General features: G+C 42.6%; 1 protein-coding gene across 4 annotated transcripts in view; it reads right to left on the reverse strand.

The window, feature by feature from the left end:
• RETREG1 (reticulophagy regulator 1) overlaps positions 1 to 24,438 on the reverse strand; it is a 150,537-nt gene that overhangs the window by 42,768 nt on the left and 83,331 nt on the right. The gene's annotated exons all lie outside the window — the stretch shown is intronic.

The following is a 24,438-nucleotide window of genomic DNA, read 5'->3' on the forward strand; positions in this document are numbered from 1 at the left end:
GTGTTCATCTAGGCAAAATGCTTTCTCCCCAGGACTTCCCTGTCCTTAGGGGCAGCCTGACACTGGCACAGGAAGGATTGTGGGTCTGGATGTTTTCATAGTTTGGCTTGTCACTGAAGAGAGCTATCCCTCATTTGCTTTTTTTAAAAGAGTGCAATAAAAATTCCTTCAAATCTTGCTCTCAAAAAGGCCAGAAGAAATATTACTGAGATTTCTTTAGGAATATATCCTGAAAGCTTTGAACAAAAAGTTGAAGCCATTTTTTTTCTTGACTAGGAATATTAGGGATGGCAGAAAGCAAGATCTGATTATTAAGAAACAATATTATTTTCAAAATGTGTTGCCAGGTGCTGTGGCTCACGCCTGTAATCCTAGCACTGTGGGAAGCTGAGGTAGGAGGATCATTTGAGCCCAGGAGTTCAAGACCAGCCTGGGCAACACAGTGAGACCCCATCTCTACCAAAAATAAAATTAGCCAGGCCTGATGGGATGCTCCTGTGGTCCCAGAAACTTGGGAGGCTGGAGTGAGAGAATTGCTTGAGCCCCAGAGGTGGAGGCTGCAGTGAGCCAAGATCGTGCCACTGCACTCCAGCCTGAGTGACAGAGCAAGACCCTGTTTCTTTAAAAAGCCAATAATAAAATAAATTTTAAAAATAAAATCTAAAAATCTGTGTATTCTGTTGTTATGGTATAGCTAATCCTAGCATGTTATCTATATTTAATGTATATTTTACCATTTGTATGTGTCAAAGTGACTTTTCTACATTAAAGAAATGTCAAAACAAATAATATCTGCTTTCTTTTGGATAGTGTTAGTTATTTTGTGACGTATTCATCTCACAATTAACAATTCCTTAAAGCATTTCATATTTTACGCAAGACCTAACATTTTAGACACTTCAAAGTCTAAGATGAACTAGGTGTGGTTACTCAGACACACAACTGAAATACCAGGAACTCGAAAGAAAACAGTCATAGGCTGAGCTCTGAAGGTCGGGGTGTGCGAGAGCCTCTCAGAGGCAGAGCAATGTGCTATACTATTAGAAATTCCAGGTTTTAAAATAACTGAAAAGTTGAAATGCTGAAAATATTATCAATGACAATATTTTGGCACTTGTACAAAACCTTATCGGCTGGGGGCGGTGGCTCACACCTGTAATCCTAGCACTTTGGGAGGCCGAGGCAGGCAGATCACCTGACGTTAGGAGTTCGAGACCAGCCTGGCCAATATAGTGAAACCCTGTCCCTACTAAAAATACAAAAATTAGCCGGGCATGGTGACGCGTGCCTGTAATCCCAGCTACTCGGGAGGCTGAGGCAGAAGAATCACTTGAGCCTGGGAGGCGGAGGTTGCTGTAAACCTAGATCACACCACTGCACTCCAGTCTAGGCGACAGAGTGAGACCCTGTCTCGAAAAAGCAACAACAACAATAACAACAACAACAAAAAAACACCTAATCAACATAAAAGGCTAATTCTCTTATCTAACTTTCAGCTCTGATGATTTTCTCTCATGAGTTTTACCTTTTCTTTTTCCTAGGCTTCTAGCTTACTATTTCTTGAATAACTGAACATAACTGTTGTTGATCTTAGTTGCTGGTTACCACAGAACTGAATATATCCCTGAGACCTGCCTCTCAATTGTAAAGGATGATGAACTGATTTAGTGCTATAACAGATGAATTAGCTATTACCAACAGGAAATATTTACCATTACAGACAGTCCCCAACTTAGGATGGCTCAACTTCACAATTGTTTGACTTTACAGTGGTGCAAAAGCGCTATACTTTCAGCAGAAACTGTGCGTCAAATTTTAAATTTTGATCTTTTTCTGGGCTAGCGACATGTGGTGGGATACTCTCTTGTGAAGCTGGGCAGCAGCCATGAGCCGCAGCTCCCAGTCAACCCCACGATCACGAGGGTGGGCAGCCAGTACTCTGCAGTGAACTGTGATGCCAGTTGATTCTACCCAACCATAGGCTTATGTAAGTGTTCTGAGCATGTTTAAGGTAGGCTAGATTACGCTTTGATGTTCAATAGGCTAGGTGAATTCAATGTATTTTCAACCTACAATATTTTCAATTTAGGATGGGTTTCTCAGGCTATAACCCCACAGTAGATGAAGGAGCACCAGTACTTTGTTTTAGCGCCCCTTCATGCATGTTAAAATTGCTTGTTCCAACCACAGAGTCCCCTTTAGGTATATTTGTGGTAATTCCTAAAGTTCACAGGAACAAGGAGGGTGTATTAGTCCAGCCCCATATTACTATAAAAAAATACCTGAGACTGGGTAATTTATAAAGAAAAGAGGTTTAATTGGCTCATGGATCTGCAGGCTGTCCAGGAAGCATGGCTGGCATCTGCTCAGCTCCTGGGGAGGCCTCAGGAAACTTAGAATCATGGCGGAGGGGGAAGGGGGAGCCGGTACATCACATGGCCAGAACTAGAGCAAGAGAGAGTATGAAGGGGGGATGGTGCTAAACCATTCATGAGGACTCCACTCCCATGATCCCCCATCACCTCCCAACAGGCCCCACTTCCAACAATGGAGATCACAATTCAGTATGAGATTTAGTGGGGACACAGATCCAAACCCTATCAGAGGGAAAACAAGGACAGTACAGACAACAGATCCCGAGTGTAGCTACACAATCGACAAGTGTCCCCCCACTGAAGGCCTAAAATGGCTTCTTCACCCAGATGGCACCTTTCATCCTGCTGGGGACTAAGGTGCTAAGGGTTTCCTCACTGACCTGAAACCTACTAGACATCTAGAACTTAAGGACTCACAGAATTCAGATGTGGGAGAGACCCTGAGTGCCACAGAAATGATCACCAAGATTTTTAGATGCTGAAACTGTGGCACAGCAAAGCCAGGTGACTTGCGGGTGACAGAGCCAGGAGTCACCTCCAGGTCACTATGCCTTGGCTGGGTGTCCTTCCACTCCAGCAGAGCCTACACATGCTGCAGAAGCCCAAGGGACCAGATACCTCCACATTTTAAATTTTCCTGTATACACTCTCTTTCCAAATGTATCTCCATTTAATATTAGTAATATACTTTAAATGGGCATTTTTATTCTCTTTTGCAATTTCATCACATAGTATGCCCTAGAAAATCATTGCCACTTCAAAGCCAAACGTTCACCTTTCTTGACACCTTTTTCCCCTTCACATAACCATCAGTCTGAGTTTTTTTTTTTTCTATCTCCTCTACAGCTGCTTTGATTAAAGCTCTGGAACTTTCTACCTGAGACACTAGGAGAGACCTTCCCCCTCTTGGATGTTATAGGAAAATATTAGCAATGAATGGCCAAACGCAAATGCCAGCGTGAAGACAGTTTATCTCTTCATATCCCTTCCCAACTTTAGTACACATGGCCTTCCAGAATAAAAACTACATTTCTCAGGCTTGTTGGAGCCAGATGAGGCCTTTTGTGATTGTTCTGATTGAGGAGATGTCAGCAGAAACATCAGGCTGCTCCAGGTGCCAGAAACAGGATTCAAAGTAGACCTGTGGTGATTCCCAGAAACACCGAGAGACCAAGCAAAGGTAACTGCCAGGGCCCACTGTGCATTGATCTCTGGCAGCAACTGGGGTCATGGTTGAGTTCTCTCTTGGATTCTGAGCTCTGTGAATTTGTATTTTGGGCTCTCTGAGTATATTTGAGCACTTTGTTTGATGCAGATTGGTTCAGAAGTCATGACAGAAATCAGGCTGGGTCTGTAGGAAGGCCTCAGGTGTCTGACTGGGTCAAATTAGAAACTGGACTGGGTTCAGTAGATAGGTAAGATTACCAGAAGACAGGGAATCATGGGCTCATCTGGATCTGAGGATTCTAGAACTCAATGATCTAGAACTCCAGCCAATTTCATGTAAAAGAACTTTGGATCCAGAACCTGTGTTTTTCTAAATAAATGTTGTGACCCTTAGCAAAGGCAACATAGAGTTACAGCAGCCACAGTGGGGAAACTCCTTACAAAAGGCAAACAGACACATGTCTTTAGAGCCACAACAGTTACAGGGACCAAGGGGACCTCCTTGCACACATTTTAAACCAAAATTAAGGAGTCCCAAACTAAAGAACTCCATGCCCCAATATGTGCCTTTATGTAAATGGCCAGGCCATTGGAAAAGACATTGTCCATTTTTACACCAGCTATCCGATGGACCGGCTCTTTTTGGTTTGGACTGTTTCTCCACTAGAGGAAGCCCCAGAGGCTCACTCTTAAGACAATAATCAACCAGTCTCTCAGACAGAAGAAAGAATATCTCCATGGTGGGCATTTCAAGTCAAGTCTACAAGGTCCTCATATCTGAACCTATCTGCCACTTGGGCCATTTTCAGAAAAACATTTGCAAGAATGAGTCCTGTTTTCTCTGTTTGATGCTCCTTCTCCCACGGGAGCCTCTCAGTTGACTGAAACCCCTGTTCTCAAATCCCTGACTCTGTGCCCTGCCACCTCTGTCCACTTCTTCCTTGTCATGATCTTTGATGAGACAAATTATTTTACGCTGACTGGTAACTCTATTCTGACTGCACTTTCTTTTTTTAAAAATTCATATTGTGTTTAATATCTATGACAGACTAAACATATAATTTAAATTAACTTTAAAACATAATTTTAAATATGATTAACATTGATCTTTTTAAGATATGCCTGAATTAAATTTGGTCAAAACACAAAAATTATTTATATACTGCTATTAAGGAATTTCTCACTCTCATTCTGAGTTAAAACTTAATTTAAAAGCTGGGTTTGGGGAGAGTAGATCGTGGGTGCTTTTGCTTGATTTACGGGGAGGAGATGAATAACCTAGAGCTCAATGCTCTCTAGGAGGCATCTCCCTCCCACATTCTTATTTTTAACCTAGAAGGAATGAAGTGTTGAATCTTCTGCAAATATGGGAGAGCCCAAAGGTCCTGTTTTCTATTTGTGGGATCTGTAACCAGAAATTTGGCCCAAAGAAGGCCTGCTGGTTCTCAGCACCACCTCACGCCACCTGCGTGAAGTTAGTACAGATACTTTCATTTTGGAATTTGTATTTTTGCCTTGTTTCACTTTTATCTTCAGTATATTCAGTGTTATTTTTTCATTCATTAGATATTTAATGTTTCTATCTTATTTTGAAATGTTTTAGCTTTTTTTTTTATTTCAATAGTTTTTAGGGAACAAGTGGTATTTGGTTACATGGATAAGTTCTTTAGCGGTGATTTCTGAGATTCTGGGATACCCATCAACTGAGCAGTTTATACTGTACCCAGTGTGTAGTCTTTTATCCCTCACCTCCTTCCCACCATTCCCCCCAAGTCCCCAAAGTCCACTGTATCATTCCTATGCCTCTGCGTCCTCATAGCTTAGCTCCCACTTATAAGTGAGAACATATGATGTTTGGTTTTCCATTCCTGAGTTACTTCACGTAGAATAACAGTCTCCAACTCCATCCAGGTTGCTGCGAATGCCATTATTTCATTCCTTTTTATGGCTGAGTAGTATTCCATGGCATGCATATCTATATATATATATAATATATGTTATATAAATATATATGTATATATATTATATATGTGTATATATATTTTATATATATATATAATTTTCTTTATCCACTCATTGATTGATGGGCATTTGGGTTGGTTCCACATTTTTGCAATTGTGACTTATGCTGCTATAAACATGCATATGCAATTGTCTTTCATATCATGGCTTCTTTTCCTCTGGGTAGACACCCAGTAATGGGATTGCTGGATCAAATGATAGTTCTACTTTTAGTTCTTTAAGGAATCTCCACACTGTTTTCCATAGTGGTTGTACTAGTTTACATTCCCACCAGCAGTGTAAAAGTGTTCCTGGAACCTGGAAGCCCCACAAGTAACTCCAAGAAACAAGTGCAAAGAATCCATCACCTTTCTGAAACTTGCTCCTCCTTTATCCTTGTCTATTTCTTCTCTTGAATAAACATAATAAATACCTCATGTCATTCTTATAATCTCCTTATTCCAATGTGTTTTCTTCATATAACTTGGCAATATCTCAATTTATCTATTTTTGGCCTGAGAATTTTTTTAGTTTTAATCCTTATACGTTTCACATTAGAGAACTGTATACACAAAAACACTAACACAACTGGGGGAGACAAAGGTTTCAGATCAAGATAAATGATTTCTAGCAATATCTCACTTGTCAGGAGGTCACAAACATGACAACTGCAGTTAAGGATCAGAAAGTAAGTTAGAAGAAGGTAGCTGAGCCACTAGAATAATGTCACCAAGTCAACACAGCAAAGTACATTCATTTTATTCCTAGAACAGCTTCTCAAAAACTCATTCAAATCCTCTTCACTATTACTCAACATATAGTCTGCAGTCACATGATTTCCCAGCCCCAGAGCAAATTAGAAAGCTCCTAGAGGCAGGCACAGTAATGCGCAAGGGAAATGACAGATAACAGTCAGGGAAAAGAAAAGCTCTAAAAACCATGGCAGACTCAAAGAGCGAACACATTTGAGGCTATTCAGTGGAGGAGCTTTAGCAAATCTAAGTCAGACCTGAAAGAATGAAAAACATATATGATGATCCTGAAAAGATTTAACTATCTTCAGTAGATTGTGTTTGCCAAACGAGAGAAACATATACTAAATTAAGAAATAGTTCCATGAAAATGGTTGAAATAAAGCAAAAAAAAAAAAAGTGCAACTTAAAGGAATAACCTTCAGTTGTCTATACCATGCACCCCAAATGTCTGGTAAATGGGATATTCGTACATTTATAGTACTTATAAAATACACAAAGTAGTTCATATAAAAAGAATACAGCATCTTTTTCATCCATATATGATTGAAACTATAAAAGACCCGTTCGACGTAGAGATAGCTCAAGTCAGCTTCTCTCTGTGTAAGAACTTTATATTGTGTCCTGAGTGATCAGCTGTATTGATCAGTCAGCCCAAGTGACTGAAAAACCTTCTTAAATGACAGAAGAAACAGAGATCAAAAACACCTCCCCTAAATCAGTCTTTCTAAAAATGTTGTCTGTAGAACAACACAACCTAATCTCCCGGAGAACTTGCTTCAAAATGCAGATCCTGAGCCCCAGCTGAAATTTCAAGAATCAGAATTGCTGGGGGAAGGGCCTGAGGACCTGCAATCTTAGCACATTTCCCCCAAACATTTCTGGTACAAGCGAAGTCTGTGAATCGCCGAGTAAATCATCACCTTGAAGGCAGGAGGTGACTGGCCAGGTCTGTGAATTCACCCTCTCCCACTCTTGCCTCTAGCGTGCCCAATCAGGCTGTATTCCTGGTTTTGACATTTCTTAAACTACACAGTAGAAAATAAAGTTAACATGGACCTCTAAATGTTTTTTCACAGACATATACCAACAACAACAAAAAAAAACAATCTAACAAGCCCGAATTAATTCCAAAAAGATCATAAGAGGCCAGGTGCAATGGCTCATGCCTATAATCTCAGAACCTTGGGAGACAGAACTGGGAGGATCGCCTGAGCCCAGGAGTTCAAGACCAACCTGATCAACACTGTGAAATCCCCATCTCAAAAAAAAAAGTAAATGAAAAAAAAAATCATAAGATTTCTAAACCATATATGTGAAACTCGAAGCAACAGATGCCTGCAGGTGGAAAAATACTGAGTGAGCAAAAGTAATCCCTAAGGAGCATGGGAATGAGGAGGAAGATATAGCTAATAGGAGTCTTGGAATGAGGAAGAAGATATATCTAACAGGAGTCTTGGAATGAGGGGAAGATATATCTAATAGGAGTCTTGGAGAAGAGGCAGAATGCAGCTTACATCCAGAAAACAAAAATGCAAATCCATTCCAAATCAGCCAGGATGTGTAGGCCTGACCTGAACACTCTTGAAGCAGACGCTAGAAACTTGTTTTATTGTTCACATGTTTGTTATCTGAATCCCCCACCTCACTAGAATTTAAGGCATGGATGTTCTTCTTTATTATTGTATCTCAGCAATAGTACAAAGCATGATGGAGCTGGCTCCTAGGACACAGCATATTAATATTATTTTTAGGTTATCTTATTAGTTGATATTAATTACATAAGTTAAGTGAAGAAATGGTCAACTGAGGCAGAAACATGGAAGCTATACTCAATTCTTCCCTCTCCCTCACCAGACAGACTATCACCAAGTCCCGTCAACCCCAACGTATTGAGCTACACTTCTATCCACCTCAGACTCCATGCTGCGTTACTGTCTTAGTTCAATTCATCATCTGTTGCCAAGGTCAGAGGCAGCCACATGTTTTTGATCAAGCACCCCTAGCAGCACATACCCCCCAAATATATTGTGCAATTACAAATTATATGCATATACATTTATAATGTACATATATTACTTGTAAACATATTATGGACTTCACAAATCATACACACAAAATTTAAAATTTAGAGATAAAATAAATATAAGCATTCTTTGCAACAGCCAATAAATGAAAACGATCTAGAGGTCTATCAGTAAGAGGTTAAATTGTATGATTCAATGAAATCCTATGCTGCCATTAAAAAGGATGACATTGTTAGGAAAGTCTTTCCCTAATATAGTTAGTAAAAGAGAGAGAGAGAGAAAGAATAGAAATCAAAATATATAATATCTCATTCATGTGAAATATACATTTATGTATTTATATATTGATCTACATACTATGTATATTTATATATAATCAATATATTTACATATAATTGCATATATTTATATATAATCAATATATATTTTTATATAATCAATATGTAAATATAGTGATTACATATAAATATATGTAAATACCTTGACTATATTTTATATATTATATAAGTATATTATGGATTTATATATTGATTTATATATGTATATATACATTTTTATATTGATGAACATATCTGGAAAGATATGTACAAAGAAGGAAAGGCAAACTAGAAAGACAAGGCAAGGAGGAGGAGGGGGAGAGGATGGGTGAAGGGAAGGGAGGAGAGGAGAAAAAGAGAGAAAGAAAAAGTGTTCAAGGACCTACACTATGGTTTTCTTCTGTGGCTTAGGGAAATAATGAGTATTTTCCATCTTATCCTTTTGCCTGTTTGTTTTTTAATTTTTCAGCAACAAATTACTCTTATGACATGGAAAAAATAGTTTTTAAAATATTAAAAAGAAAAAAGATTACTTTTAAATGAAAAGTGAGTTGTAAGGAGACTTTCCAGGGTTCCCTGTCCCTACAGAAAAGAAATGCCCACTCACTTGGGACACAGGCCTTCAGGAGCACCTCCCCAGTCAGCCTCTACAGCTTCAGGATTTTTGCTCAAGTCAGAGCACCGAGTCCCTGCCTTTGAGAAGCTGACTGTTTGGTAAAAGACATGTTGGCTTAAAGAATACAAGAAAGAAAATTGAAGCAAACCCTCCACCCACTGAATCAAGAGTCTAAGAATTCCCCATCTTCACCCTTCCATAACCCACCAAAGACTTCCAATGTCACCAATACAGAATTTGTTGCCCGTGAAAATTCAGAGTATGTATTATGCACTTTGCCAAACTGAAATAAGGGTATGGAACTAGCATCAAACCCAGGATATTTCTGGAACAAAGTGGGAGAGGATATTTTTCTCCTTAGATCAAACTGACCAAAAAGAAAACACCCAAACAAACAAAAATCAAAGGATCAAATGAGCATCTACGCACGTGTTGTAAATGATGCCATCGATAATGACAATCTGATGAATGATGACTATGTGCACCCCGCTGCTGAGGGGGAGATGGTAGTACCTCCTCTCTCTCGCTGCCTGGTGGGTGGAATCACACTGAGACTTGTCCTAGATGAGTGGCTTTCAAAGCAATACAAACTTTTTTCTCCAAAATACTATGTTATAGCAAATCTTAATAAGTAAAAGATACAACAACCAAACCAACAAGAGTTCGCCAGGTTTAAATGGGGGCAGGTCACTGACACATGGTCTCAATCCCTGCAAAGATTGCCCCTGACTCAGGTCCTTGGAAACCCAGAGTTGCTCTGGATACAGTTGTAAGCAGTGTCCTGCCTCATCTGGACAGCCAGCAGGAGAAAGCAGAACCTTTTTCTCAGTCTCTTCTCGTAATAATTAGATCAGACTTAACCCAGTTACCCTTTTATCTTTCTAACTCTTTTTGAGCTTAGTACATGGAGTGTTTTCCTCAAAGCTCCTTTCAGCCCAAAATAACCAGGACACTCAAACCAACACCCTGATCCTCTGAAGCTTCCCTGCCCCTGAGCTCTCCTGTGGACCGCCTCTATTCTTGTTCTGGAAGTATCACTGTAGTCACCATATTTCCCAGTCTAATGCGGACACTGCCCAGTTGCACCTCTTGTCCTGGTATAACTATTAACAGGACCCCTCTCTGTGTCTCTGGATAGGCCACAAATTGTAAGGTCACGCAATGTATCACTATTTTCTTATCCTGAATAGTCAGAACTTCCATTTTGTTCATTTGTTTGTTATGGTCTCCGTTGGGACCAATAACTGGAACCACGTCTTTGTCATGGACCGTCACTTTGGCCAGCGAGAGCTTCTCACCCCTTTCCTGTCCAGTCCATGCCACCCCTACTGCCTGACCCTGTTATGGGTTGGAATGTGCCTCCCAAAAGGGTATGTTGAGGCCAAGCTACCTGGAAAGCATGGCCTGGACAGAGCGGACCACAGCCATCCAAGGGCTGCTGGAGGACAGGCCAGCCCGGTGGGAGAGAAGGCCAGAAGAGCAGGACATGGACTTGCAAAGGTCATGATGGGGAGGGGGTGAGGAAAGACAGAAACACGGGCGAAGAGTCAGAGCCTGCAAGGGTGGTGTCCTGCCGCAGCCCTATTTTGTCATGCTCATCTCTATGGTGGTAGGCTTAATGTCCTTTCTAATCAATAGTTTTTTGGGGGTTTTGTGGTTTTTTGTTGTTGTTATTGTTGTTTTTTGAGACAGAGTCTTGCTCTTGTCGCCCAGGCTGGAGTGCATTGGCATGATCTCAGCTCACTGCAACCTCCATCTCCCGTGTTCAAGCGATTCTCCTGCCTGAGCCTCCCAAGTAGCTGGGATTACAGGCACCCATCACCACGCTCAGCTAATTTTTGTATTTTTAGTAGAGACAGGGTTTCTCCATGTTGGCCAGGCTGGTCTGGAACTCCTGACCTTGTGATCCTCCTGCCTCAGCCTCCCAAAGTGCTGGGATTACAGGCGTTAGCCACCGCTCCCAGCCAATAGTTTTTTTAAGAAAAGTTCATTGACTGCTGCTATTAGGATGGTGCAAATGTAATTGTGGTTTTTGCCATTAAAAGTAATTAAATTAATTTAAAATAATTTTTAAGTTGCGCAATTTAGTGGTTAATGACCATTTGAAAACATGATGCAAAGTGTAAAGTCTGTGAGAACCAATTTGCCCCTCATTTGTGCCTTCACTCCAGGAAGGGTGGGGTGACGGCAGTTGGGAAAGAGGAGCAGGAGGTGGCAGGGAATTCAGAGGACAGGAGTAGCCTCGGGAAACATGGAGAGGGACAGGGGGCAGCTTGGTGACAGCTTAGGAAGGCTGGAGAAATAACTGCAGGAAATAGGGCAGGGATCAGACCTCACGCCTCACCCAGAGCTACTGACTTGTTCTGCGTTGAGTCCTGTGTTTACTGAGGCTCCTTTCATTGCACCGAACATGGTCTTTATAAATTCTGGTTTGTGACTCCCTCTCAGAAGTCCTGTGGGTCACCTGGAACTGCTTTTATTCCTACTTATTTCCTCATTCCTCTTCTCATTAAAACATAATTGCTATGCCTCTGATATGAAGCCACTTTCTTTTGCTATCTCTTCTCCTTCCCATTCTTCTCCCCTCCCATCCCACCTCCCAAATCCCTCAGAACTTCTCTAAAACCCTCTGCCCCACAGTTTAAACACTTCTAAAAACCAAATTCCCTAGGGAGTTAGTATTGCCACTGGTTCAAGCTGCCCTCCACGGAACTCCCCTGTTCCTGAAGGATGTTCCTGCATGCTTTCCTATTTAAAGCTCTCTTCTAAGGCGATACGGCTTGTGCATTTCAGGGGCAAAGTTCCTTGACAAAGAATCTTTGGTTCTGAGAAATTTAGAACAAATCATCATAGCAGCAAAAGAGCTCTGGCTCAAGTCTCACTGCTCTTAGCAAACATAAGGAAGTGGAAATTTTCAAAGTCCACACGCCATAGAGACAGAGGTCTTTGTGGATAGTAGAGACAGGAGTGAATCAACAAGGTTGGCCCTCAGCTCAAAACAAACCTTATCTCCTGAGTTTAAAAGCACCATGCAACACAGGAGCAATTACATATAACCTTCTGTTTAACTATGGGTTCTGTTACACGTCGATCTTCCTTATTGCACTCTGCTGATGTCAGGTTTAAACGATTTCAGTCCTTAAATAGCAACTGATAAGATGCTTCTTGGTTATCCATTTACCCAGTAGTTTTTGGAGAAGCCAGACTGAAAGGGAGACTTTGCAGCTTGACAGCTCTGGAAGTAAATGATTATTTCCATATTCGCTTTGGGGTGTGGGACGGGGGACCAGGGCACCTCCACTGGGCACTCTTTGCCACATACCATCTGACAGCCTCACAGTCTTGGCTGCATGAGCTTCACCTGCTGACCCAGCCTTGAAGGGGGATGAAAGATTGCCTCAGACACTGAAGGGACTTCTCCTCCAAGCAATGGGGCTTGGGAAATGTGTTTCTGGGCCACCATACTGTGGTGTCTAGGCATTTTCCAAGAGGAACCAGCTCCTGGAGAAGCATTTGCTACAAGAAAAGCTGAGCAACACGTTGATCTTGATACGTGGAAAAAAAAAAAAAAAAAAAAAGGCCTTGATTTATGAGATCTCAGAACTGCTTCTTAGGAAGGGCGGATTCCTCCAGTAATCTAATGGGCTTTCATTTCCTCATTGCCTCAGTCGCTGTCTGGAGATAAACCATGTGTTTGAGAGGCACAGTTTATCACATGTCCTCTCAGAAACATGGGGTTATCTCCTTCAGGCCACTTCAGGGTTCCAAATGATGTAGCAACTTGAAGGTGTCCAGTAAGTGGCTTCACTTCTATCAGGGTATGAGCAAAACACCTTCGATGACTAGAAAAAGTCATGAGCTTTTAAAATAGAGTAAAACAAACCCAAAACTTGAATCTTAAAGACTGAGAAGAGAAACTGGATCCAGTAAGACTCTGATGGTGTTAATCCCCAATCTCCTGTCTCCACGATAATTCCTCATGAGGGGTTTCCTCCAGCATCCAGCCCCCTCTCCTATGGACATACACAAACTTGTTTTATTTTAATAATTTTTTTTGAAATAATATTGGGGCCAGGTGCAGTGGCTCATGTCTGTAATCCCAACACTTTGAGAGGCTAAGGCGGGAGGATCGTTCAAGCCCAGAAGTTCAAGACCAGCCTGGGCAACATAGTGGGACCTTATCTCTACAAAAATTTTAAGAAGTTAGCTGAGCATAGTGGCACAAGCCTGTAGTCCCAGCTATTCAGGAGGCTGACGGAGGAGGATCACCTGCACTCAGGAAGTGGAGGCTACAGTGAGCTGTGACTGCGCCACTATCACTCCAGCCTGGGCAATGCTGTCTCCAAAAAAAAAAGAAGAAGAAAGAAAAGAAAGAGATAGAGAGAGGGAAGGAGGGAGGGAAAGAAAGAAACAATGTTGGATTTACAGAAGAGTTACAAAGAGAGCTCCTGATCTCTCTCACCCGGTTTTCCCCATGTTAATATTTTACGTTACCGTGGCGCATTTGTAGAAACTACAAACCATCGGTACAATACTATGAACTGAATTCCGGACTTTGCTTGTACTTTGCTAGGTTGTTTTTCTTTTTTTTACTTCATCCTTTCCAGGATACCCAGATACCCTCCAGGGCACCATGCCACATTCAGTCTTGGTATCAACTTGGTCTCTTGTGGTCTGTGAGAATGGCCTGGGCTTTCCTCAGTTATCATGACCTTGACAGATCTGAGGAGTGTTTTGTAGAGATGCATCAGTTTGGAGCTGTCTGATGTTTTTCTCGTTGTTAGGCTGAGATTTTGGGTTGGGGGGAGAGTACCATGAGGTGAAGCACCCCTGTCCTCACATCATATTTTGGGGCTCATGATGTCCAAATGGCATATCACTGGTGTCGTTAACTTGATCACTTGGATGAAGTAGTTTGCCAAGTTTGCAACTGTAGTTATTATTTTTCCCTTTCCATCCTCTATTCTTTGAAAGCAAGTCACTAAATCCAATCCATGCTCAAAGAGGGAGGGAGTGTGGCGCAAGGGACAGGACTCTAACTCCTGAACGGGGGAGTATCAACCGTACAGTATTTGGTGGCTTACAAGGAAGACCTGCCTCTTCCCTCCCCCCAGTTTATTAATACTTGTTTGTCCAATCATTTATTTCCATTAGTGAGGACTCGTGTGTTTTCCATATACTTTGGGTGGTAATCCAGTGCTCTGTGATTTTGATGCTCACGTTTGTTCCAGCCACAAACTTGTTCTTGCCTCCCCTTTCTGTTGATTCCTCCTCCAACCCCAGGTGATCTGAAGGAGCCACCTCTCTGCCTCAGTGTCCCTCTCTGCCCTCTCAGCAGGGCTCCCCTCAACTGGTCCAACCCTGCCCCGCCTTCCAGCTGAGCTCAGCCTTAACCACAGAGCAATCAGTTCCCTCGAAGATGATGGCACTTCCTTCCCACCCAGCATCAGCCCCAGCCAACAGGCAACACCAGCAATGAACCCAGAGTCTGAGCTGAGCCGACCAATAGGGCAACATCTGTGCCCCAGAGTGTGTCTGCACCAACATATGTGAGACAAGGCAACACATGTGCTCCTAGATGCTGTGACTGTCTCCACTGCAGTGAGCTGTGTGAACCATTTCCAATGTGCTCCCATGAAAGCCATGAACGACAGCCTACCATTTCCCTCCTCACTTTGATAAAATCTCCGAAACTTAAACCACGTCCAGATTTCCTTTTCATGTGTGCCACTAGTCCTTACCTTTCATGTTTCTTTCCTATTTTGAGTACTAGAGGAAGTCCAAGGTTTAAAATAGAAAGGGGACTTGGCTTCTTTACATCCATCTAATTTTAGCATCAAACCATGGCAACGTCATATACACAATTCATCATAAATTTTCATGGTGGATTCACACTGCCAGACGCTGCTTTCGGCCTGCTTATTTATAACGAAGGAGAATTTGTTTCTATCAAACGTGGTTTTATAGTATTTTTAACAGGACAATGAAATCACAAGCCGTGTTGAACACTGTAGAGGGCAGTGGCTGTTTGACACTCCTGCTACTCCAGCTTCTGTGTCCTTCCCAAGCAGTTAAGATCTAAACATCATCCCAATCCTAAAAGTAAGTGAGAAGGAAGGGACGTGCTGTGTCAGAAGCCGTATGAGAGGCCACGAAACAACATGTGCTTGCACACCCCTGCAGGTAGATACGCGCAGGGGACACTGTGCTGACCTGCGTCCTCCAGCCCCTGCAGGTGGATGTGCGTAGGGGACACCATGCTGACCTGTGTCCTCTGGCCCCTGCAGGTGGATGTGCGCGGGGGGACACTGTGCTGACCTGCGTCCTCCGAGATGCTCAAGTCCCTTTCTCCCTTTCCCCGCACCACAAAAGTGCAGCTGGCCTCATGTGAGGAGATGGACAGGGAGGCCCTACCAACAATGGGAAACAACTGTTCCTAGGTTCTTCACAATGAATGAAGTTACACACCCCAAAGGCACAAGCAAGGCTCCTCTTGAGCGAGTCAGCTGGGAAACAGGCTTAATCGGATGAGATGGTATCTTCCTCTGCCCAGGCTGGAAGTCCTGGGCCCACATTACAGATCCCCAGACAAACATAGCAGCAATTTAAGCAAAACTAGGGGATCAATTTAAGCAAAACTGGGGGATAGAGACTCAGTAGCACTAGGTTCCTAGGTCTATTAGTCAGGGTTCTTTGGGAAAAGAGAACCAATAGGCTGTATATATATATATGTGTGTATATACATATAGATAGATGTGTGTGTGTATATATAGATAGGTGTGTGTGTGTGTGTGTGTGTGTATATATATATATGAGAGAGAGAGGGAGATTGATTTTAAGGAAATGGCTCATGTGACTGTGAGAGCCTGAAATCTGCAGGGTAGGCCAACGGGCTGAAAATTCCATCTTGTGGATGTAAAGAAGCAGAAGTTGCCATTTTGAGTCTGAGGGAAGTCTGCAGACAGAATTCCTTCCTCTTCAAGGGGCCTGGGTCTTTGCTCTTAAGGCCTTCAATTAATTGGATGAGGCCCATTCACACTGCGGAAGATAATCTGCCTTACTCAAAGTGCTCTGACTTAACCACATTGATCACATCTAAAAAATACCTTTGCATCTACACTGGTGTGTGACCAAATAACGAGGCACCATAGCCTGGGCAAGTTGACGTGAATTTAACCATCACGCTAGGGAGCTCTCCCGATGACCACGGAGGGCCATTGCTGTGGCTATCAAATGGCTCAGGGAGATTCTGAAGAGAAATATTTTGTTTCCAAGAAAAATCAATCAGTCTTGATCCACAGGCATGCCACTGAGCAGATAAGAAAATCTCGAGTCTCATTTGTTCATTCATCACATGCTTACTGGGAGCATATTCTGTGCAATCACATGTGGCTAAAAAGTCACAGGACCAGTGTCAACTGCCTTAGTTACAAGGCAGGGCTAAAGCAGGAACGAGGCTTTGAGACCCTATTCCCAGAGGCTCCCCCAATGCATTACATGGGAAAATGTGGACTCAAAGAGATGTTCCAGGAATAACTATAAAGACCCTTAGTCAAGAGTGAAACTGGCATATTCCAGAAGTAGGGTCTGGAACTTAATAAGGTAGTAGCATAATTAAGAAGACAGTGACAGGAGATGAGTCAGGCCCAAAGTTTTAATTTTGTTTAACAAATACGTGTCAGTTACTGTGAGTCTGACACTGTTCTAACATTTCTACATATCTTAATCCATTATAATCATCAATATCAGAATATTAGAAATATTCAATATTTCTAATTCTATCTCTAATTGAATATTTAAATATTCAATACAGAATATTAGAAAGGGACTGTTATCACCCCCGTGGTGGGTTCTGTGATGCACACCACCAGGTCCCCCTTAGGGAATGAAGGGCTTACTCCTCCAGCTGCAGGAGTGCTGCAGAGGATGCCACACAGCTGTTAGTCCTTTTTGGGTACCGTCTTTACTGCAGACAACTAACACTCCCAATGTCTCACTTCTTCTTAGGGTGAGCCAATGACTGATCAGCACAGGGGTGCGAAAGACTGGCCTCCTCGTGGCAATTGGGGACAACTCTGCAAGGTGTGGGCTGAGGCCTTTGTTGGGCCTGCGTCACAGCTCAGCCTCTCCCTCGTCCAGTGCTGCTTCCTTTACCTTCCCTCCCCATTGATGATTCCAAGAGCATCCCCTGTTAAATTTGTGGACCTCAGAATTTGCTTCCTGGAAAACCTTACAGATGGGGTCAAAGCACCTAAGTCACTTGGCCAAAATCACAGAGCTGGTAAATTGGGGAACTGGGATTTGAACCTAGGCCACCTGGCTCCAGGGTGGAGCTCTAAACCACCAAGTCAGCCTGCTCCTCCAGGCCGACTGGGCCACGCTGGGCAGGGCTTCACAGCACTGTGTGCAATTGAAATTTCACCTTATACATCTGAACACAAAGCAAAATTTTCCTTCACTTTACCTAAAGTTATCTCTCAAAAACAGGATGTAGCCATGTGTTTGTGATCTTACAAAACACCAGGGCTATGCATTCTATGAATTTAGAAGTTCTGGGGAAGGAAGAATGGCTGAAATGGCATCAATGCTAGTTTGGAGCCTTTTAGATGTCATAGAAGTTGCCTGAGAGAATTGATAAAAATCATAATAATAACAAGAATAATCAAAAAGAGAAGAAGAAGAAAGTTTATTACAGATCTCATAATTATTTCTGGGGGTGTGACCTCACAATTGCAAAGGCTAAGTGTCATTGTAAATAGCCTTGCAAAAGTTTCTTCAAAAGGTTGTAATAATATAGTAAGTGGTTGTGTGATGAAGACTGATCAAAATAGCTGTCCATAGCTTAGTACAATTTCTAGGGACTCTAATTTTTTTTTTTTTTTTTTTTTGAGATGCAGTCTCACTCCGTCGCCCAGACTGGAGTGCAGTGGCACAATCTCGGCTCACTGCAAGCTCCGCCTCCCGGGTTCACGCCATTCTCCAGCCTCAGCCTCCCGAGTAGTAGCTGGGACTACAGGCACCCGCCACCGCGCCCGGCTAATTTTTTGTATTTTTAGTAGAGACGGAGTTTCACCGTGTTAGCCAGGATGGTCTCCATCTCCTGACCTCATGATCCACCGGCCTCGGCCTCCCAAAGTGCTGGGATTACAAGCGTGAGCCACCGCGCCCAGCCAGAGACCCTAATTTTTAAACATGCTCTATCACAGCTTAGCAGTGAAGACAATGTGTTCTGGAAAATGTGTTAGATTCAAAAAGTGGCCTTAGTGTCAATAAACCTGGCAGAAAGATAAAGTAGGAAAAGCAGCATTTCAAAATTAACATATTATGTAAATACAATGTGATTTTTTTACATATGTTAACATAACTAAATTAACAGTGATTTTACAAAGATTACAATTCACATGAGTAAAAAAATGTGACTCTTTAAATTTATATTCCTGGAAGCCTATATTGACAAGCTTTACCTGGACCTCGGCAATGAAAAGGGGACGGTCACCCCAGGTTCAAGCTCACCTTGTGATGGGTATATATTCCACCTGCCTGGGACAGGAGTCATCTCTGGATGGCATGGTGGCCAGCCTCTTCAGGAGCAACAGAAAGATTAGGGGGCCAGGAAGGAGTGAGATCTGTCCCAGGTGAGAGTAGGGGGTTCTGGGACACATCTGGAGACAGAGCCAAGAGGGTTTCCCAGCAGACGGGATGTGTGCAAGAAGGGACAAGGTAAAGTCAAATGTAACTTTGATCCACTTACGTGAACACTATCCTCCTTCAAGGCACATGTCTGAAGAACATCTGATGGCATGGACTGCTGGACATATTAAAACGGGGATGGAGAAACTTTTCTATAAAGGGCTAGACAGGAACTATGTTCAGCTTTGTGGGCCATACAGTGCCTGTCACAATACTCATTCCTACTATTGCGGCATCAAAGCAGCCACAGGCAGTAAGCAGACAGATGAGTGTGGGCCATAATTTGCCAACTGCTGTATTTTACATACCCTCACCCACACATACACACACCATACAAGTTATAAAAGAATATGTTACATATTTTGAAATTGAGTAAAACAAACAAACAAAATCTGGAAGAAACTATACACCCCAAGAGTAACAATGATTATCTCTATGATTCTCACTTTAAGTATGTTCAAAAATTCCCCCACCTATGTATTCCCTTTTATAATCAAATAAAACCTACAAATAAAAAATAAAGTATGGGATTCTACCTTCCAAAATCTACAAATGCAAATAAAGTCTGGGATTCTGTGTTTTGGTGCCTATCATAGATCACGCATTTTTACTTGAGACTATTTAATATAAAACACTTATTACAAAAGATTATCAGTAAATCATTTCTAAATCAGTAATTGACCAAAAAATAAGTTATAGTTTATTTCCTAGACCTGGCGAGTGTCTCTGTGAGGAATGGGGAACGTTGTTTTTTACCGCATTGGCTAAGTTTCTGGAAAAGATTGCATCTTGAATTAGCAGCTTGACTGTTTGCTGTCCAGATAAATATTGTGTTGCTAGGACTGAAATTGCCCTGCCACGTGGGTTGCCCTGTCATATAATTAGCTTCTTATCATATCAGGTGCAAATCAAACCAGCAGCACTTGCTGTTAATGTGGTAATTTAACAAATCAGAAACACTGTTTTCCTATGTCAACATCTGATTTTATATGATCACTATCCCACCGAAGACACACCGGGGTGATTTTGCGTCACTGTTCAACAGCAAGCTTAGCCTTACTTGAGTTCTTAGCTATATCAGCTGGTTTGGTTAATTTTTTTACATCCTTAATTGCACCAGTGTGTGTTTTTCAGTCCAACCCAGCGTGGAATGGGGGTAGAAAGTGAAATTTAAGCCTAGGTGCCCTTTTGGTACATAAGTACCATGCTCAGGCTCTCCCATTTGGGTTCATCCTGCACAGTGGTCATCAGATTAGTTTTCTTCTCTGTTTCAATGAGCAGCAATTCAAGTCTAAGCAGGGCCTGATGTAGCTTGATCTGCTTCCAAAGAGCAGCACCCTTTACTCTCCACATCACTGAAGAATGGTTCTCCCAACCCCAGGAGGCCAGACCACATCGCAGCTCCATTTCCCCCCTCTTCACTCTTACGCCTGCTCCTCCCTTCCCAGAGGCTTATCCCAATAAATGCCTTGCATGCTCATCTCCATCTCATAGTCCACTTTCGGGGAACCTAACCTGGCTATAGGCCTCTTGTCTGTTTCCAAGTTGTATTCACTTCTCCATGCGATTGTAACTCTTTGCCTGAAGAGCCAACCGCTAAAGGGCAGTGTTTCTGGTGTCAAGTCCTCTCACTATGCTGGGCACATACTTGTGCTCCCAGGGGCATTTCTGCCAAGCGACCCCTGGTGCCAGCCTGCCTGGGTGCTCATGCTGACTCTACCACCTACTGGCTGTTCAATCTCAAGCAAGTTACTTAACCTCTCTGTGCTTGTTTCCTGATCAGTAAAAGTGAGATAATAATTACATATTATATAGGGGTTGTGGAGATTTAATATATCTGTAAATGTGTATAAAGTGGCTTAAATAGATGATCTGATGAGAAAGTAATCATACACAAAACACTGAGACCAGTGCTTGGCATGCTGACTATCTTACTCAAGTGTCTGCTTTTTAAAAACACCTGAGGGCTGGGCGCAGTGGCTCATGCCTGTAATCCCAGCATTTTGGGAGGCCAAGATGGGTGGATCAGCTGAGATCAGGAGTTCGAGACCAGCCTCACCAACATGGCAAAACCCTGTCTCTACTAAAAATACAAAAATTAGCTGGGTATGGAGGCGTGCACTTGTAATCCCAGCTACTCAGGAGGCTGAGGTAGGAGAACTGCTTGAACCCGGGAGGCGGAGGTTGCAGTGGCCCACTGCCCTCCAGCCTGGGAGACAGAGCAAGACTCCGTCTCAAAACAAAAAAAAAACAACAACTCCAAAATAAGATTTAATCACACATTTTCCTTGTTGCTTTCTGCAGTTATAATGATCTTTCTCTGACTTTCATCAGAATTTCAACATAAGGAAGAAATGGACGAATGAAAAAGGGGAGAAGAAGGAAGGATGAAGGGAGGTAGACAGGAAACATTTCTTAGATCTCCTATTCTTTCATTTTAATCCCTCACTACTTCTGGCCAGTTCATCCCTTGATGAAAGATAATAGCAGTAGCTAAGGTGTGCTTACTATTTACCCAGTCATTTGTGTTATTGTTTTATATAATCTTTATAATGTCTTGAAGAAAGTATTCTTATCCTATAGCACAGATAAAAGGACTGAGGTTGGGAGAGGCAAAGTAGGAACCTTGCCCAAGGTTACAGAGCTCATAAATGGCCGAGCCAGGGCTATGTTTTTCTTCTCTCAAATCACTCATTGCTCACAGCACAGTTCTAGACTCATCATAGATGCTTATTAATGACATAGTTTGGTGAAATGACTGATGCATTTAACAACTGTTTACTGTTGCCAATTGCAGGCCAGGCGTCAGGAGGGTAAAGATTAGAAATGGTCCCTGTCGTCACCAAGCTTAAGTCTGGCGGAGAACACAGATAAATCAACAAGCAATGACAGAGCAATGTGATGCAGGCTATTACAAGGGGGAAAGTACAGAGTGAGACAGAAATCCACAGAATGAGCATAGGAGGCAGCCTTGGAGGTCTGGGGGGTGGCAGAAAAGGCCTCCCAGGGAAGGGGTGCCTCTGTTATGTTAAAGGATACATTGGGCTTGGAAGGGAGGGAAATTCCAGGCAGATGCAAGATATGCGTGGCACATCTGAGGACCTGAGAAGGGGATGGCTAGAAGGAGCGGAAGGGAGCAGGAGGCTCTTCTCACCAAGCATCAAACAGGAGATTCCTTTAACAAATTAGGCTGTGACCATCACTGAGTTTGGCTGCTCTTTCTCAACACATGCAGTGAGCAAACTAATTTTGCTCCATCTATCCTGACTCTAATTGCAAGGTTCCTTTACACCAGTATGAGTTGAGAGAGCATCCCGAGCATGGCCTGACCCATACAGGGCTGTGTCCACCCTGTTAAGGTGCATACACTGCTGGAATAGAGAAAATGGAAATGGACCCATTATCTCCTTGGCCTTGGAAACCTTCCTTAACTGACAGACACAGGAAGGTACACTTTGAGATTAAACAATAGGTCTTGATATCCAGTGGAGACCCAGTGACATCACATCTTAGTAGCCTCTTTGCCACTCAAGTATTTTAAGGATAAGGGTATGATGTGCAGTTTCCTAGAACATCAGAAGTCTCATCGTAACTTAGCTGCTAGTGTTCAAAAAGTTTTACTGGGCTGGGCGTGGTGGCTCACGCCTGTAACCCCAGCACTTTGGGAGGCTGAAGTGGGCAGATCACGAGGTCAGGAGTTTGAAACCAGCCTGATCAACATGGTGAAACCCTGTCTCTACTAAAAATGCAAACATTTGCTGGGTATGGTGGCGCGCACCTATAATCCCAGCTACTTGGGAGGCTGAGGCAGGAGAATTGCTTGAACCCCAGGAGGCAGAAGTTGTAGTGAGCCGAGATTGCACCACTGTACTCCAGCTAACATTATGTTAGCTCTCCATGCAGACAATAAAGGGAAAAATTAAGGCAATTACCTAGATGTCACTTTTTATTTTGACAAAGTGTGATGCTATTATCTGCATATTTGTGAAGAAACTTTCACAGTTTATCTGTACATGTCAGATAATTGTGTGAATTCTTCACAGAAAGTTAAAGTCTAAGTGAGCACGGTGTAAGTCAGTCTTGGGAAAGCAAGCTAGGTTCCTTCATTGTTTATTATTATCTTTGTTTTATAAACTATTCCAACTCCTGTAATGTAGCTCATGTAAAAGACTATGGTGAAATGTAAAAAAATAACAACTTTGAAGATAGATAATTTAGAAGAATTATTTCATCCCTCAAATAAATTGCAAATCCCAACACAGATGAAAACATGAATTTATATAATATGCTACCTGAATTCATTACATGTGACACTTCATAAAGATCTGAAGAAAACCCTAGGTAAATGCTCTTCTTGGGTTCTAGGTTTTAGAGTTGAATGGAATTTGTAAAAGATTAAAATGCATACTTTAGCAGTTGTTAATATGAACTTTTTTTTGAGACAGAGTCTCGCTCTCGCCCAGGCTGGAGTGCAGTGGCACTACCTCGGCTCACTGCAAGCTCTGCCTCCTGGGTTCACGCCATTCTCCTGCCTCAGACTCCCGAGTAGCTGGGACTACAGGCGCCCACCACCACACCCAGCTAATTTTTTGTATTTTTAGTAGAGACGGGGTTTCACCGTGTTAGCCAGGATGGTCTCGATCTCCTGACCTTGTGATCCACCCACCTCAGCCTCCCAAAGTTCTGGGATTACAGGCGTGAGCCACCACGCCTGTCTGATAATATGAACTTAAAACTCTTAATGATTTAAAATTCTCCTAACTGCTTAGACCAAGAGCCTAATGACCACCCCCATCCTTCTCCATCTCCCAGGAGAAATGCCATATTTTAAGTGGGAAGGAAATATGTCCAAAGGCAAACCAACCTAGCAGCCTCCTGGCCTAACCCTTTATCAAGTGATGCTCAGGAATGAAGAAGAACTTTCTATGGTAACCAACAGAGGTCCCAAAGGGAGCCCCAGGGTGATTATGGTGAGAATTCACACCCCCATGGGTTCTAGAGCTTGAGTGACCCACAGTACCCACCAGGGTTCCCAGTAGCAAATAAGACTGACTCTGGCTGGTTCAAGCAGAAAAGGAATTCACAAAAGCATAGCCCACGTTGTCTCCAGAACACAAATGGGTCATAAATGTTACCCAAATCACACCACAGAACTTATCTACCAGAAACACCAGTAGAAGTACCTGGTGCAGCCCCAGATGGCTGGGCAGCCTAGAGCCTTCACCACTGCTATTTTGGAAAGTGGATGTGTCCACCACCGACCTCACCAGAATAGATCCCTTTAAGCCTGCTTCTTTCAATGCCAGCTTCTAATGCAAACTCTAGTGAGATGCATGTGGTTGGTGGAATGTGAGGTCAGGAGCCTACACCCCAGCTTCCAGGGAGCTCAGCTTCTACTTTGGAAAGGCACAGACTTTTAAGTCAGAAAATTCTCCTTCATTAGAAAGTCCCTCGAGAGGTCTAAGAAACCAAAAAAATAACACATTTTCCCTA

The sequence above is a fragment of the Pongo pygmaeus genome, chromosome 4, assembly GCF_028885625.2.
Source record: "Pongo pygmaeus isolate AG05252 chromosome 4, NHGRI_mPonPyg2-v2.0_pri, whole genome shotgun sequence".
NCBI classification, from domain to species: domain Eukaryota; kingdom Metazoa; phylum Chordata; class Mammalia; order Primates; family Hominidae; genus Pongo; species Pongo pygmaeus.